Source organism: Camelus ferus, chromosome 20, assembly GCF_009834535.1.
Source record: "Camelus ferus isolate YT-003-E chromosome 20, BCGSAC_Cfer_1.0, whole genome shotgun sequence".
Classification (NCBI taxonomy): domain Eukaryota; kingdom Metazoa; phylum Chordata; class Mammalia; order Artiodactyla; family Camelidae; genus Camelus; species Camelus ferus.
Window position 1 is genome coordinate 22023134 of NC_045715.1, and position 16413 is coordinate 22039546.

Consider the following 16413-nt stretch of genomic DNA (forward strand, 5'->3'; position numbering starts at 1 on the left):
TTTGTTTTCCCTCGCGCCTAGTATTCTCGGTACTGTGGACGCAGGGAGCACCCTCCCGCCCCTGCAAGCTCTGCAGACCCGGTCACATGCATTCACCCCCAGACCTCCTGCCCTGCAAAAATAGACAACACCCACTTCACCCTTGAAGGACCACCTGTTTAGCCCCGCCTCCCCAGCCCCGATCCTGGCTCCCCTTCCCTCCAACCCTAGGTATCCAGAGGGGTGACGCTCCCAAGATGTGAGGGTGGGAGGAAGGTGGGCGTTGCTTCTGGAGTTTCAAGGGAGAGAAACAGCTGGGGAGGATTCGGGGGAGACACCAAGGTGGAAGCCGAAGAGAATTGAGTGAACCTGGCTTCTCTTCTAGTTCTAGGGGCTGCGGAAGCGTCACCCCCTCACTCTCCACGTTCTCGCCAGCGCTACCTGACCCATCAGCCTCTTCTGCCAGTCCCCGCCCCGCCCCGCCCCGCCCTCTTGCTTCACTCTGGAACCTCCTGCGGTCCCTGGTCCCCTGTCTCTCCCCTCCTAGGGCCCCGCGGTCCCTCTCTAGTCCCCACTTGACACCTCCAACCCACCGTCCCGACCGCTCCACTTATCACACTAATCCGGTCCCTCTCTGCTGCGAGTGCCCTGTTGCCCACCTCTGCCCTCGCGACGGTCAACTTCGCAGACATGCCTGTTTATTTAGGTGATACCATGTAAGTGACATACAGAACTGTTGCCCTAGGTAAGTCTCTCCTACACACAACAAAGAAAAAAACTACTCGACCAGACCAGGCGTTCTCCTTCCGAGCAATGCAGGCAGAAGGAGGTGCTGGGGTAGGGTGGAGCTCCCCTGGGTTAGTTCCCCAAGTCCTTCAGCCTCTGTCAGTTAAGCCTACATATATGGGTCTGGCAGAGCAAGAGACACAAAGTAGACAATAGGGAATGTGACTGTTTTGTTGAGGGGCAAGATATAAGTAGAAGAACCCAAAGGAGCAAGGTGGGGAAAGGTTGGGGTCCAGATCTTTGCCCTACCACTTACAAACCAAGCCACTGTGCATGAGAAACTGGAGGTGAGGCCAGCAGTTGTATTGTAACAAGCCCTCCGTGCACAGAGGCCCAGAACCACTGCAGTAGATGCCCTGATCCTTAGAGGGTGAAGGGCACGTGTCCCCTGCAGGAGGGGTGCCAGGTCTCGGGGTCCAGGGCATCACTGGTAGCCTCAGGGGGGAGGGGAAGAAGTTGGAGGCGGGGTTTGAGGCGGCTGGAGGAAAGGAGGGGAGCCTCTCTCGCTCTTACTCTCCCCCTCATTTTATCTCCCTCAGGCTTCTCAGTCCCCAAACCACAGCAGGTTATGTGGGCAGAAGCTGAGCCCTGGAGCCCAGGGCCACAGAAGCCTGAGGAGACCCCTGCCCAGGTGAGGACTATCTCTGAGGGCCCTCATGTTGCCTGGCAGCCCTCAAAACCCTGGCAAACTGCTCACAGGAAAGTTGTGCCCTGGGCGTCCCCACCGCGGGGATAAGGGGCTGGGACGTGAGGCGGAAAGGGAGGGGGTCACTCTTTCAGTGGGGGAGGGGCCTGCCCCTCCACCTCAGTCTCTCTGCCTACCCCCCTCCTGGCTGTGCTCACCTTCTTCCCCCTCCCCCCACAGGCTGGGAGCAAAGGAAGAGGAGGAGGAGGACAAGGCAGAACAGACCTCCAGCTCCCCATCTACTGTGGCACCCTTGACCCCTCGGCTGTCACACTGACACTTCCTCACCTCCCCTACCAGTGGCCCCAGCCCCCACCACAAAACCTTTGTCCTACATGGAATGTGGAGCTTCCTCTTCCCAGCACAGCCCAGTCCACTTGAATGAGTTGCCCTTTTCCTGCCCGCAAGGTAGCAAGTGCTTCAGCGAAGGGCCCACCTGACTCTGTCCTGCACTCCCACACAGGTGACAGGCCCTATTGCTGTTGCCTCTGTGGCCGTGGCTTCGCTCCGAGCACCCATCTGCCTTGACAGCCAGTCTACACTCACTGGGGAGGACAGGGATGAACACAGCGAGGAGGGAGGGGGACTGAGGCCAAGTCAAGGCCCCTGTGGCAGTGCCCTCCCCAACCCAACACTCCAGGAAGGCAAAGGGGCAGCCCTGGTCACAGACTCCCTCCACAGTGGAGTGACTGCCTCTTCTGTGGGGGGCATAATGGAGCACAGCTCCCCCCCCCAACCCACCCAGCCAGAGCAGCTTTCAGCGCAACCACGTTGGATGATCAGAGCGTCTCACCTGGACCTACTCAAAGCTGGAATAGCAGGCCCATCTCACTCCTGATCCAAAATCTAATTCCCAAGGAAAAGAGCTTTTCCTGTTTCTCAGAAAGGAATTTCTACTTCCAATCTCCTGTCCTCCATCTGAGAAGTCTAACCAGGCTGTCTGGGACCTGCCGCCATCACGGATGGATCCGATTCCCTGGGATTTTCGTCAAAGGATTATTTTAAAACAATAACTGAATCCCCAGAGATCTCTGTGACAATCCCCACCATCAAATCCTAGTCGCACACTGATCCCACCCAACCCCATCACTTTGCCCAGAGGCTGCTGGGCACTTCCCGAATCCAGTGCTAAAGGTATACCCAGCACCCCATCATATGAGGCCATCTTCCTGTGCCCACTTCTGGCCCTGACTCAGGGTTTTCTATGACCTTCACTGCACTTCACTCTAAGAATAGAGCCCAGAAGGAGGCTGCTCTTTCCAGCGGCACTGGGACCTCTTACTGAAAGATGGAAACAGGCAGAGGCATGTATCCAAGTAGAAGGCAGGGAAATGGAGGAGATAGAGACCAGAGGAAGAAGCCAGGGGAGGTTGGAGGAGAAAGTGGAAGATTCTGGATGTGGAGAAAGTAGAACAGGGCTGTGCTGTGCAGGAGAAGATAGACAAAAAACAAACAAATAAACAAACAAAAACCTCAGAAAAACCTAGAAATGTTCTAGGAACAAACATCCGCAGGGGGACTCGTTTCTTCCGTTTACATCTTCCCCAGTGCTGTCAAGGTCCTGAGTTGCCGCTACAAGCACTTCCTAGCATTTGCCCTTCTTCTACGAGATTGCTTGCTTAATGTCTTCTTCATGTGCTGGGAAAATGGTTTTGAACAAGAGTCAGCAGGGAGGCCTATGGAGCATCCCCTCCAGATTGGCACCCTTGGGCCCAGCCTGGCCCTGAGGAGGGCACTGTCATCTTTCATTTTTGTAGAAGGTTCTGCTGGGGGAGTTACTCCCTTGAGCAACTCCTGCAGTAAATTTATTGCTACTGTTCATGTTAAAGGATAAGGCAGACCTTAGTTCTTGAATTAACTTCCCCCAAAGCATACTCTTGAGAACTTGGCAGATTTCTCTCTATGATGTATCAGAGAGGCTGATCATTGCCACCTGCAGGAAGGAATTAAAGAACCTTAGAGATGAAAGTATCACATGGGAGGCCTGGTCAGTTTCACCCTTTCAGGAAATATGTATTGAGTCTACCACGTGTGAGGAACTGTTCTAGGACCTGGGTATCACAATCAGGTTTGTGATTTGGTGCCTGCCTTTGAAGGATTTGATTTCGGGAGTTCATGGTGAGTACCTCATAATTGAATCTAGTGTCTAGTCCTATCAAGTGTATCCACTATAATATCTCCCAGGTCTGTCCAGTCTTCTCCATTCCTCCACCTCACTGGTCCAGCCCCCACCTGGACAGTCCAGCTCTTTGAATCACTGCGGTAGCTGCCAAGGTTGGGAAAGGCCTTCTCTAACTCAAGCAGCACACCTGAGTCAGAGAATCCTTTTGAAATGTAAACCTGATTGTTTCAGTTACCCTGCTGAAACACATTCAGTGTTTTCCCACTGACCTTAGGTTAGAGACCCAAGTCCTTAACCTGGTTTCTAAGGCCCTGTAGGGTGTGGCCCCAACGGCCTCTCCAGCCTCACCCCCCACCCCTCTCTCCCCCTCATCACTTTCCCAGTGCTCCACTTCTGCCACCGCTGCTTCCCCCACTGCAGAGAGCCTTTGTGTTGGCTGGGCCCTCCTCCTGAAAGGATCCTTCTCCCATTTCTCTTTTAAGTTAGCTCATCTTCGTTCTTCAGATCTTTACCACATCCTGAGGGAAGGTACCCAGACCTTCCTTTCACGTCAAATTCCCCTCTTCTGAGCGCCCACACCAAGGTGCCCTTTTCCTTGGAGGCACTTGGCAGGGTCGCAGGTCTACGTCCATTGGGGATTATTTGATGTCTGGCTCCCCATAGAATGTAAGCTCCCTGATGGCAGAGGCCATGACAGCAGATGCAAACTCTTGCTTTGGACCTGGGCCTGAACACTGTAAATATTGCATTTACATACTGGTTGAATTGATGCATATGCGCCAGGATCTGGGACAAGAGGGTACTTATTTTAGGATCTTAGGATGAATTGAGGCCATGATTGTCCCTCCAGCAGCCACAGCCCAGGAGTGCCATGTATCATTTCCTACACCATTCCTCCCACCATATTTCCTGGCATTGTCCACCTCCACAGTTGTGCCTTCATTCTGGCCTCCTCCACCTTCTCCTTTGACTTTCTTTCTTTTTCTTTTTTCTTTTTGGTTTGGTTTTTTTGGAGGGGCGTAACTAGCTTTATTTATTTATCTTTTAAATGGAAGTACTGAGTTTGAACCTAAGACCTCCAGCGCGCTAAGCACACACTTTACCACTGAGCTCTACCCTCCCCTTTTTTGACTTTTTAATGCCCCTTCCTGGTTTTGCCTCGTTGACTTTGGTAGGCGGCAAGGAATCATGTGTCAACAGTGCAGGATTCAGAACCAGAATATCTATGTTCAGTAACTGGGAAAAGTATTATCAGTGTGACCTTCAGCAGGCTGTTAAAACACTCTGAACCCCAGCTTTCTTATCTATAAAAATGAGGACAACTTTAGAATTAAGCAAGATAGAGGAATTAGAAAATCTAAAAGCACCTAAAACACTGGATAAAATATGGGGGGGAAAAAGTAAACATATGACTCTGTTCTCAAAAGGAAAGTGAAATCCCCAGTGCTAGAAACAGAGAGGAAACTGAAAGCCAGAGGGTAAGCTGACTGTGGCTGTGGTTACTAGGAGGGGGCTGGAAGGGATGGGTTCTTTTAACTAAGGGCTGTTTTATCAGCCATCCAGGGACAGATGAGATCTTGGTCCTGAAGAGGCGAGGAAATTAGACGAAAGGCAGCCAAAGCTGACTCAAGAAAAAATAGAAAACCTGACAGATCTATAAATTCTGATAAATTGAAAGAGAAATTTTAAATGTGCACACGTGTGCTCACACACACACACACATGCTCTACACAAATGGTTTTATAGGTGTATTATTCTGTTATAATACACACTTAAGGAACTGTTTATTTATAGAAACTGTCCAAGGCAATGGAAAGAGGACCAATCACACCAAAAAGACTAAAAACTCTAAATGAAATATTAGCAAAATGAATCCAGTGGAGTTTGTGCAAGTGTGTGTATATATGCATGTGTGCATGTGTGACAAAGCAGGGTTTATTCCAGGAACATTAGGATGGTCTAATTCCATCCTTAGATTTTTAAAATAAATCTAAAATAAAATAAAATTTTAAATTTTATTAATGATATTTACCACAATGATATTTGCAATATTAAAAAGAAAAAATATGATTGTTCCAGTAGGTATAGAGAATGCACTGAATAACGTTTAACACTAATTCGTGATTTTAAAAACAAACCCAGCTAACTATGAATAGAAAATAGCTTCCAATGTTAAATCCAAGGATACTAGTTTTTACTGTTTCTGTTCAACTTGTGCTGTGAGGTCTGAAGTATCACAATAAGAAAAAGAAGAAATAAAGCCATCATTATTTACAAAACAATTATGAGAACCTACAATTAGAACTAATACACCCCTTTATGAGGGCAAAATGAATATTTAAACATCAATATGCCTGTACCACAGCAATAGACAAACAGAAGGTTTAGTTTTAAAAACATGCCACTTGTTGGGGGAGGGTATAGCTCAAGTGGTAGCACGCATATTTAGCATGCAGGAGATCCTGGGTTCAATCCCCAGTACCTCCTCTAAAAATAAACAAACAAGCAAACAAACAAACCTAACTACTCACCCTAAAAAAACTTTTTAAAAAGGAACAGGGGTCCTGAGCGATGGCTGAAAGCTGAAAACTCCAGGGAGCGCTTGTGATTCAGCTCTGTGAAGCTAGTGGGCATATGGTGCCAGGGCTGCAGAAAAGGCCAGAGGTAGGAAGACAGAAAGAAGCAGCAGGGTTGGAGGGATTCAGAAATGAGCTGGAAAGTAAAATCGCTAGGACTCAGGTTATTAGAACTCAGGGTGAGGGGCAGAGCGCAAAGAGCAAGAGTGTGACCTGGGGGCCTTCCAGGTTTCTGGCTTGGGCAACTGGATGATTGGTGATTCCACTAATTGAAACCAAGGACAATGGAACAGATGTGGGAGAAGAAAATGAATTCAATGATTGGGAATTCAGTGCTTGCTTAATAAGTTTAAATTGAAACATTAATTTGTAAGCAACTGGGGAGATTCAGATGGAGAGATTCAAGAGACAGTTGTGGAGGTCAAGAGAGAAGTCTGGGCTAGAAATCTACATTGATGAGTCACCAACACAGCAATGGTAGTTGAAGCCATGGGTATGAGAGTGCCCAAGTAAAGTGTGCAGATGAGGAGAAAAGGGAGTTTGGCCAAGTCACGGAAAGAGCCTGAGAAAGATCAGAGAGGTGGGAGGAGAAATGAGAGGGGGAGAGAGAGAGAGAAAGAGAAAAATCAACAGAGAGAAGAACTTTGAAAAGAACAGAGGAAAAAGGGTAGGCAACAGGGTCAAATGCTCCAGAGAAGAAAAACAAAATGAAGATGGAAAATGTCCATTCTATTTGGCAGAAAGATCCATTTAGGGTTACCTTAGTGAGCGTAGCTTCAGTCAGAGGGTGGGAGGGGCAGAGCTGACAGCAGTGAATTGAGGAGGTGGATTAGTTTTCCATCGCTGTATAACAAACCACCCAAACCTGAGTGACTTACAATAGCAATAACCATGTATTAAATTCCATGGATTCTGGGGATTAGGAATTTGGGGAGGACGCTGCCAGGACCACTGTCTCTGCTCCATGGTGTAAGGGGACTGAGTTGGAAGTGATTCAGGGACTGGGAGTTGAAATCATCTGAAGGCTTGTTCACCCGCATGTCTGGCAGCTGATGCTAGCAGTTGGTTGATATCTTACCTGAGGCTGTTGGCTGCTCCTGGTGGCTGGGTTGGTGGTGGGGGACCCTTCCCAAGGGGAAGGGAGAACCCTGATGTTTGAGGGGCCCAGAGCAAGAGTACAAATCAAGAATATGAAGTTGCAGGGATTTAATCTGCCTGTTCAGGTTGTAGATTTGCTGGAAACGAGGCAGGAAATTATTGTATCAAATCTACAACTTAAACAGGTCAGATAAAATCCATGCGATTTCACATTGTTTACTGATTTGGTTACTGGTCAAAACAATGAAGGTATATGTGGCCACCATTTCTTTTTCTATATCTAGCCTCCATAGTCTTTTCCCAGTTTTAAAAAATTTAAGTAGATTGCTCCCTTGAATATATTCTATTTCTTTTTTATTTTCAGCTATTTTTTTTGTTTCCATATATATAGTTTCTATTTCTGTTGTGATTCAATGTGTACTCATTTTCAGTGATCTAGGATTTTAAAATAAAATATAATTGTAGCCAAAGTTTACAAAATTTAAATGTATTTTCGCCAAAATATGTAAATGTAAAAAACTTAATCAGTTATATATTTATCATTTTCTCCTCAAATATTCAAAATTAGCTATATAAATTATTAATTTTTAAGTAAAACTAATTTAAATAAAGCTTTTTTTTACTTAGTTAAAAATCTTTATTAAATAGTTTTATAGGGCAAAGGGTATAGCTCAAATGGTAGAGTGCCTGCTCAGCACCCAAAAGGTCCAGGGTTTAATCCCCATACCTCCTTCAAGCGGAAATCAATGAAGAAACCTAATTACCTCCCCCTCAGAAAATAGTTTTATAGAAATCAACTCGTCATAACCTAGTATTCAGTGTTCACCCACTTACCGATGTGATCAATATCATGCTTCACAAAAGTTATGTCTAGATCTACATGCATACAAATTTAACAGTAATAAGAATCATTCGATTTTGCAAAATGTTCCTCAACTATCACTTGCAGCTCTTGTGAATGCAGCACAGCACACTCCTAGATCACAAGGAGAAGCGAGAAAAGCAGACACTCAACACTGCTGGGAAATGATAATTTATCGTGCTATTTGAAAGGTATTTGACAAATTAGTTAAGTTGTATTTTCTCTTACCTAAGTATTTCAAATACTTAAATTCTCCCTACGTTCCAAAATAGTGTGTGCCTCAGAATCTGACAGAGGCACAACCTCAAACTTTCAAAGGATTTGATTGTAGTCATTTTTTGTTTCCAGGATACCAGGCAAGAGATTGCAGAAGCATTTCCCTGGGGCCTGAAGTGTTAATTATGAGAGCAGATGTCAGGGTTTCAGGTTGTGCTGTGCCAGAGCTTAGGGCCAGATCCCAAGTGACAGAGGTGCCCAGGTGTTGTTTAATAAATGTTGTATATGATAGGTGAGGTCCCCCAATGTCTACTGACCAGAGCAGGGCTCCTGTGGTCCAGATCTAAGAATGGCACTATTTGTGGTCCTATTCATATACATTTTCACATATTCACTTTCCAATATGCTAAGCTTGTGGTATCTTCGAGACATCCAGGTAGGCAGTCAGATACACAACTCTGGAGATCAGAGGGAAGTGATCAGCTGATAGCAACGAAGCCATGGGGCAGGTGGGGTGAATTTCCTGGAGGGGAAGTGTAGCATGAGAAGAGGAGAGTCCAGGACTCATGACCCAGCAGGATGAGCCAACAAAGAAGCAAGGAGCAGCCAAAGGGGGAGAAGGAAAACCAGGAGAGTGCTCAGTCCTGGAAGCCAAAGAAAGACAATGTTTCAAAAAAGAATTGGCCAACAGTGTTGACCAAGCAGGGGAAAAGCTAAAAAGTGGATTTAATGACAGGAGGGTCATAGCAAAAGGAGTTGCGTGGCATGGGAGAGGCATACACCAACCTGGAGGGGCTGAGCAGTGAGTGGGAGTGAGGGATTAGAGAGAGAACTTTCCTCCAATGAAACTTTATGAAAAGTTTCAAACATACAGACAAGTTGAAACTATAGTACAATTATCTCTTGTCCATCCACCACTTGACTTAACAATCATTATCATTTATACATACATACAATCTTTACATGTTTATATATAGTTCTTGAACCATGTGAAAATTTAGGAAGTCATGATGCTTCACACTTTAACACTTCAGCACATATCACCTCAAAATAAAGATGATTCCAGCTAAGGAAATAACAGTCAGTCCCTAATACCATCTGATATGCAGAATATACTCAAATTTCCCCCCAATTAACCCCAAAATGTCATTTATGTGTCTTTTCAAATCAGGATCCAATCAAGGTACATGTGCTGTGTGTGAGAGTGAGGCTGGATGAGGCCATTGAAAGATACAAGGAGAAATGACATAAATGAACTTATTTACAAAACAGAAACAGACTCACAGACATAGAAAACAAACTGATGGTTACCAGAAGAAAAAAGCGGTGGGAAGGGATAAATTGGGAGTTTGAGATTAGCAGATCCTATTATATATAAAATAGACAAACAACAAGTTTATATTATATTGTACATGGAACTATATTCAACATCTTGTAGTAACCTATAATGAAAAAGAATATGAAAAGGAATACATGTATGTATATGTATGACTGAAACATTATGCTGTACACCAGCAATTGATACAACAATGTAAACTGACTATACTTCAATTAGAAAAAAAGGTACAGGGAGCAGTCAGAGGGGAAATGAAGTGGAGGAGGGGTTTGGTTTGTTGTGTTTAACTTAGAGAGAGAGGCTGAAGATTCAGGAGAGGAAAGGGGGTAATCGAAGAGATGGGATGTAGTCATGGGTAGAGAGACTGGCTTTGGGCAGGAAGAGGGCAATGTCTCTACTCCGGTGGTTCTCAAAGTGGGATCCCCAGCCAGAGCATCAAGCATCACCTGGAAACAAGTTACAAATAAAAATTCTGGCCCCCACCCACCCTGCTGAAAAGGAAACACGTTTTAACATGCCCAAAGTTGGAGAACCATCTCTCTGTTCTAATAGGAACAAGGACAGATGGTTACAGGTGCCTTGTGGATTTGGTTACAGGTGGTTGAGGGAGCTCACCTCTAATGGCTTCAGTTTTCTCTGTAACATAAGAGTGAGATCATCAACTGAGAGTAAGGTGAGAGGCAAAGAGGGAGCTCATGGGTTCCAGGATTAGTGAGTTTAAAGTAACCAATGACCAGCGTGATGTGGCTGGGTCACTAAGCAATGCTGGGTCATTAGGGACCATGAATGAGAAGGGGTGACCACTTCCCAGCTGGCGGCTTCTCCCAACACTTTTTAGCTCTCAAAGTAAGATCCTGAAGCAACAGATCATCCACCAAACCTAGGGTTGAGGTTTATTTTAGCCTGAGAGGTACCAAGGATGAAAATATAGAGGCGCAAAGGAATCTGGGATATTGTCAAGAGAGTTGTTGAAATGAAGAGCTACGCAGCTGAAGTGGGTAAGGAGAGGCTGATGGATCGGAGGGAGACATCATTGATCTGGAGGCCCCAGGAGACTGAAAAATGATTGTGAGAGGAGTAGAGAGTGATGGGCAGAAGGTTAGGAGACGGGGGCTGATGCAGGCTGCTTGAATGTGTGATTCTGGCAGAGGAGCTGCTTCAGATGACGAGGTCCAGGGTGTGACAGTGAGAATGTGACTTGGAGAACTATTCCAAGTTGGAGTGGAGAAGGTCCAGGGGATGAAGCCACCAAGATGTTGAGAAGCCAGGTGGGTAATGAGTCATCTACTCGGACAGTGAGATAGGAAGAGACAGACAGTCCGCCGAGTGCCAGCGTCCCCCTGCGTGAGGTGGAGAGGCCTGGGAGGTGGCAGACAGTAGCAAAGAGGAAGGAAGACAGCAATTTAGCCCAATGGCTGAGCCTCCGAGGCAGAAGGTTATTTTAAACTAGAAACTGGGGGTGGAGGAGGAGGAGTCTGCAGACAGCAATGTGGAGCAAGGAAAGCACCCTCACCTATAAGAAAATAAACAGCTCTCATTTCAGAAGCCTGCAGAGGGGGTAGTACACTCAAGGGAGGATTAGATTTCGGTTAAAGTCAGGAGGTGGAGGGAGCACTCCAAGGAGAAGTTAAGGGAAGGAGGAGATTTGAAGCTTATCAGAGGCAGGCGGGGAGGTTGGGGAGGGGCCAGTGGAGGGCGGGGTCAGAGGCAGAAAGCACCGAGAATGCCGCCGAGAGGACAGTGCGCGGCGCGGAAGAGCAGGAGGGCCAGGGAGTTTACATTTTCACTTCTAAATGATAAAAACAGGGCTGGGAGGCAGGCGGGATTTCATCCAGTTAGTCTCTGGGAAGCCATGGAAAGTGATGGTTAAGGATGTGGCCTCACGAGCAGACCTTGTCAAGCACAACCTTCGGTCAGGTCTCCAGGCCCCCATTTCCTCTTCTGTAAAATGGACATAACAATAGTACCTACCCCACAGAGCTGCTGTGACGATTCAATGACTTAGTGTGTTCATGTTTAGAACAATGTCTGGGCAGTGGCCTCAGAACACTCGGTGGTGGCTCCCAAGCCGGGCAGAGCAGCCTCTTCGCTCACCTGGACCCTGCCCTATAGGAAACCCGAGTAGCAACCCCTGGGATGGGAATGAGGAGTTTGATGAGCAGTTGCAAATGCAGGAATGTATTGAGACTCCAAGAATAGAGACACCCAAGAAGATCCCGATAGAAAAATGGAGTCTTTTGGGCAGCAGCCTGGGGACACTGCCTACGCATGGGATCTGGATGAGAAGGCTTGATTCCCCAAGACCACAGAAGGTTTCATTGCTATGCTATCAAGCCAATTATGGCTTTTCTAATGATAGCGTGTCTAGCTTTATGGAAAAAGTACAAGACGTCAATACTAGGGATACAGAGAAACTTCTGCAAAGACAAACACCAAACCCACTGATCCCAAAGAGAGAGGAGATAAAAGGAAGAAACAAGATGGTTTCATGTTGACAAAGATAGAAATACAAAGGTATTATATGTCCGGTTTGCCTTCAGACATTACAGTGGATGAATTTATACAGCTCACATCAAAAGTCTGTGTTATTATGGGAGATCCTCAGAAGAATTTAAGGTCAAGTTTTACAAACATAAAGAAATCTTAAAGGAGATGGGCTTTGTTGTTATTTGAAGAGGGATCTTCAGATCTTGCATTAAAACTTTTTGATGAAGATGAAATTAGGAGCTAGAAATTAGAGGTCAAAGTGGCAAAGTTTCAGCTGAAGGAGGAATACAGTGCCTCAAAAAAGAATAATAAGTACAAAGTCTACGAGAAGAAGCTGTTTCTGCAAAGTAAACAATTGGACTGGACACCTGAAAGGAGAGATGGGCCACGGGGAAGGTACCATGAGTGAGTCGTCACATCAAAAATATATTTTATCTTATTAGTGGATGACCCTTTGGTGCTGAATGAAATCAAAGACCCTTGAGTAGAATGTTCCAAATTCAGACAAAGTAGGAAGCTCTTTTTCTTTGATAGGCACGAAGCTGGTGTGGACTCTATGTCCTTGAGGAATGCAGAGGAAGCTGATTATTGGATTCAAATCATCCATGGAAGGTGGTTTGGGAGCCATCAAGTCATTGATGGGATTACAGGCTATCAGGTTGAGGAGACCTCAAGAGAAAGTGAGAGTTGAGTGGAAAGGGGGTGGGGGGGTCTCAAAAGGCTACGTGTGTATGTGAACTGAATATGGTTTAACTCCTGTGTGCAGTGATACACCAAGCAAGGCGAAGTGGGAGGGGGTTGTACGAGGGGGAGGCGTGTTACTGAATTGCTGGTGCATGGTAAAAATAAAAAGTCGATTTTAGTACAATTTTAAAATTCTCTACAGAAAATGCAGCCTCTTACTGCCTTGGAAGAAATACTAAATTTCAGTTTGAGGTTGGAGAAAATAAAGTATAATTTTTCCCTATCCTCATTCACAGATCCCTTTAAAATTTTTTTTCTTTTTGGGGGGAGGTAATTAGGTTTGTTTATTTATTTGTTTGTTTTTAATGGAGGTACTGGGGATTGAACCCAGGACCTTCTGCATGCTAAACATGCAGCCTACCACTGAGCTATAAATGCCCCGACTCACAGATCTTTTGAGATCCTCCCATTAGAGCCAGTGATGTCTCAGGGTGGAAAGGAAGTCAGGTGAGAACGTGTCCTGCCTGTCCCCAGCCTTCTGACTCTCCCTAAATCCTGGAACTGTCCTGGTTCTGTCCTTTCAAAATCCTGACTATTCAGCTTTTCCCTCAATTCTGTAAATATCCTTCCAATAATTAACTCTTCTTAGAGTAAATTTGTTATTTCTCTACAAACAGCTGCTTCCTCAGCTCCATGACTCAGCCTGAAGTCATGGAACAAGAGATGAATTTTGGACATAGAAGTTTCAAACCACTGAATAGCTGTGTAGTGTTGGGCTCATCACTTTATTCAAGCATATGAAACAGGAAGAACATCTCCTCCGAGGGCAGGTGTGTGAATTCAATGAGATGAAAGATCTGCAGTATGAGATCAGGGACCTTGATTGATTCTCTGCTGAATCCACAGTGCCTATCACAGAACACTGAGAAGGGGATCAATAAATATGCCTTGGTTTAGTAAATACTGTATCTGAAAACTCTATAAACTCAGATGCACCATGAACTGCTGTAGCCATTTTTCCCAGGATGGAGAGAGCTGATTTCTTTTCTTCCCCTCAGAGTTGTCTTAGTCTTGCTTTCTCCTTCTTTCCTTGAATCTTTACCCTAAATCTGTGTTGGAAACCAGCCAATTTGCCTGCTTCTCCTACTGCCTGATTTCCTAAAATCAGAAAAGCCATCCTTCTTAAATGGAGGGTGGATGGGTCCATATTGATAGGGTGGGAAGAAAAGAGGAGTCCCTTACTTCTTTTGTTCTCAGGATACATGTTCACATTCAATAACTCTGAAGTTGTTGCTGGGAGGTGCACCCGTTTTACGCAGAAGCTGTTGAACATCGAGTAAATGTTTCCCCGAGAGCCCAATTAAGAAATAACTCCGGGAAAGCCGAGGGTACAGAAGTGTAGAAATAAAAATGATATTTTTCTAAAGGACAGAGATCCCCTAACAGTGTTAGGGCTCATTACAACCCATAAGGACTCCTCCAAGTCCTTTCTATATGACACTAGGTAAGGATAGGGACTTTTGTACCAGATACAGACCCGGGTCTTAGATTAGCAAAAGGAAGGTGAATATGGACACAGTCCTGTGTTAGGGAGCGATCCTTGATGATTCTGGGTCTGAAAAGCCAGTGTGTCTGTCTCACCAAAGGAAAGCAGTGAGGGAGAAATTTGAGAGGTGATGTTATCCAGAAGTTATGAGTTTCAGCCTGGGGATCACAAGGACCCATCTAAGCCACAGGACTGAATGTTTTTAGACTAAAGGGAAGGCCACTCAGTTGCTTCAGCGTGAAGGTGGCGTGGGAGAAGCCTCACTGCCTTCTTGAGCCAACAAGGCATCAGAGACTGGTCATGGTTTGAGCTGACGGAGAACTCCATCCCCTGGTCGATGCTGCCCCCTGGAGGTCAGTATAATTATTGCGGCTCCCTTTCACGCTATTCTGTCTCTTCGTGCCATCCTGAGACTTTTGGGTCAGAGGGCTCCTTTGGATTCCTGGGGCAGTTGGAATGTCCCTGAAAATTGTGTGCTTCGATATAACTTCAGTGCCTCCAGATTTCAGAATACGAGACTCCTTATATCCCAGCGATACCCCTCACTGAGGCCTGCCAAAACCCATGCTTGTCGGTCGACCGTGAATATTTGGGTTCGTGGATGGATAAAAAGGAAGCTCAGAACTTCGAAAACCTAGATGCCTCCCTGCACGGCCCTTCTCCCATCGGAGCATTAGTTGACTTTCGATGAAGTCGTCTGTCTCGGCAATCTCCTTCATGGGATATCCAGAGACTCCTTGTCTGGGAACCTGCCTCTGTTAAAGCTGCCTACGTTTCCCTTGTCCCAAGTCCCAAAACCTGGGTGGGTCCTTCTGTCCTCGTGCTTAATCAGGTCAAATGTGAGAACATCGGGATCCCCCTGGTAGGGGTGAGGGTAGAAGGTATGTGGGCGAGGAAAGGGAAAGGAAGGTGGAGGGACAGAGGATTCCTGGGGCCGGTGCCCAGGGTGAGGTTCGGATTCCCCAAACCCCCGCACACCACTACCTATTAAGGGGCAGGCCTCAGGCAATATCTAGGGCAGTCAGGCAGGGGAAACCATGAAGAATGAAGAGGCGGGGGAACGTGGCGGTGACCTGGGGTGAGGTCGGTTAAGGACACTGTCCTGGTTCCGCCCCTGAGGCATCTGAGCCAATCAGGAGCCGCTCTCCACCTCCAACATCTTTACCACCCTCCCCCGCCCTTCAGACTGGCCGCGGGGCTGAAGCACGGAGACAAGGTTCCCAAAGCCAATCGGAACGCTGCTCTCGGAGATGGGGCGGAACCTAAAAAAAGGCGGGAGCGGGAGAAGGCGGCTACAGTGGCCCTGTCACGCCCTCCCCATGTGGCAGCCAATCGGCAGAGCCCACCGGCCAAAACTGCTCCAGCCCCGCCTCGCGATGCGCTGGCCTCTCCGACCACACGCGGCGCCCTTTTGTATCTTTATTCTCCCGGCCTCCGCGTGCAGGCTGGGCCTGCATCCAGAAGCCCTAAGCGAGAAGAAACAGCTCTCCTTCCCCCATTCGCTGGAGGCTGGGAAGGAATGATTAGGCCATAGGGGTGTAGTAAACATCCCCAAATTACCATTTTCCCCTGACTGCCCAGGCCTTCCCCGTTAGGACTTATAGGCGCCCCCACGTCTCTCCAGTCTAGAGTCTGAGTTCAAATGAGGTATAAGGGCAGCGGCAGCAGGAAGGCACCAAGTTAATAACAGACACGGGTAAGATGGTCATATTGGGAACCTGGCCTACTCCTGCCCCAGTGGTGTAGATGCTACAGCCCTCCAGCAAGGGGCTGTGACAACCACAACTAGAGGAACTGGGAGCTGACACTGAAGGAGAGGAGGCCATCCCAAGGTAAGCTTGAGGAGGCAGGAGGCATGGAGAGCTGGTATCAGGGAGCGAAGGTAGCCTTTAGGACAGTGCCTGAGGCTGCACAGCCATGTTCCCAGCCCTTGATGCACCTGCCACTTTAACCAGGGGCCACTTTCCTCCAGCAGGTGGGTTACTCATGAAACAGAACCAACCCTAAAACCAATGCCACCACCTCTTTTGGCCTGA

General features: G+C 46.9%; 1 pseudogene; it reads left to right on the plus strand.

Moving 5' to 3' along the window:
- The first annotated feature begins 9089 nt into the window (after window positions 1-9089).
- On the plus strand, window positions 9090-15911 carry LOC102504393 (annotated as a pseudogene).
- Window positions 15912-16413: the final 502 nt, after the last annotated feature.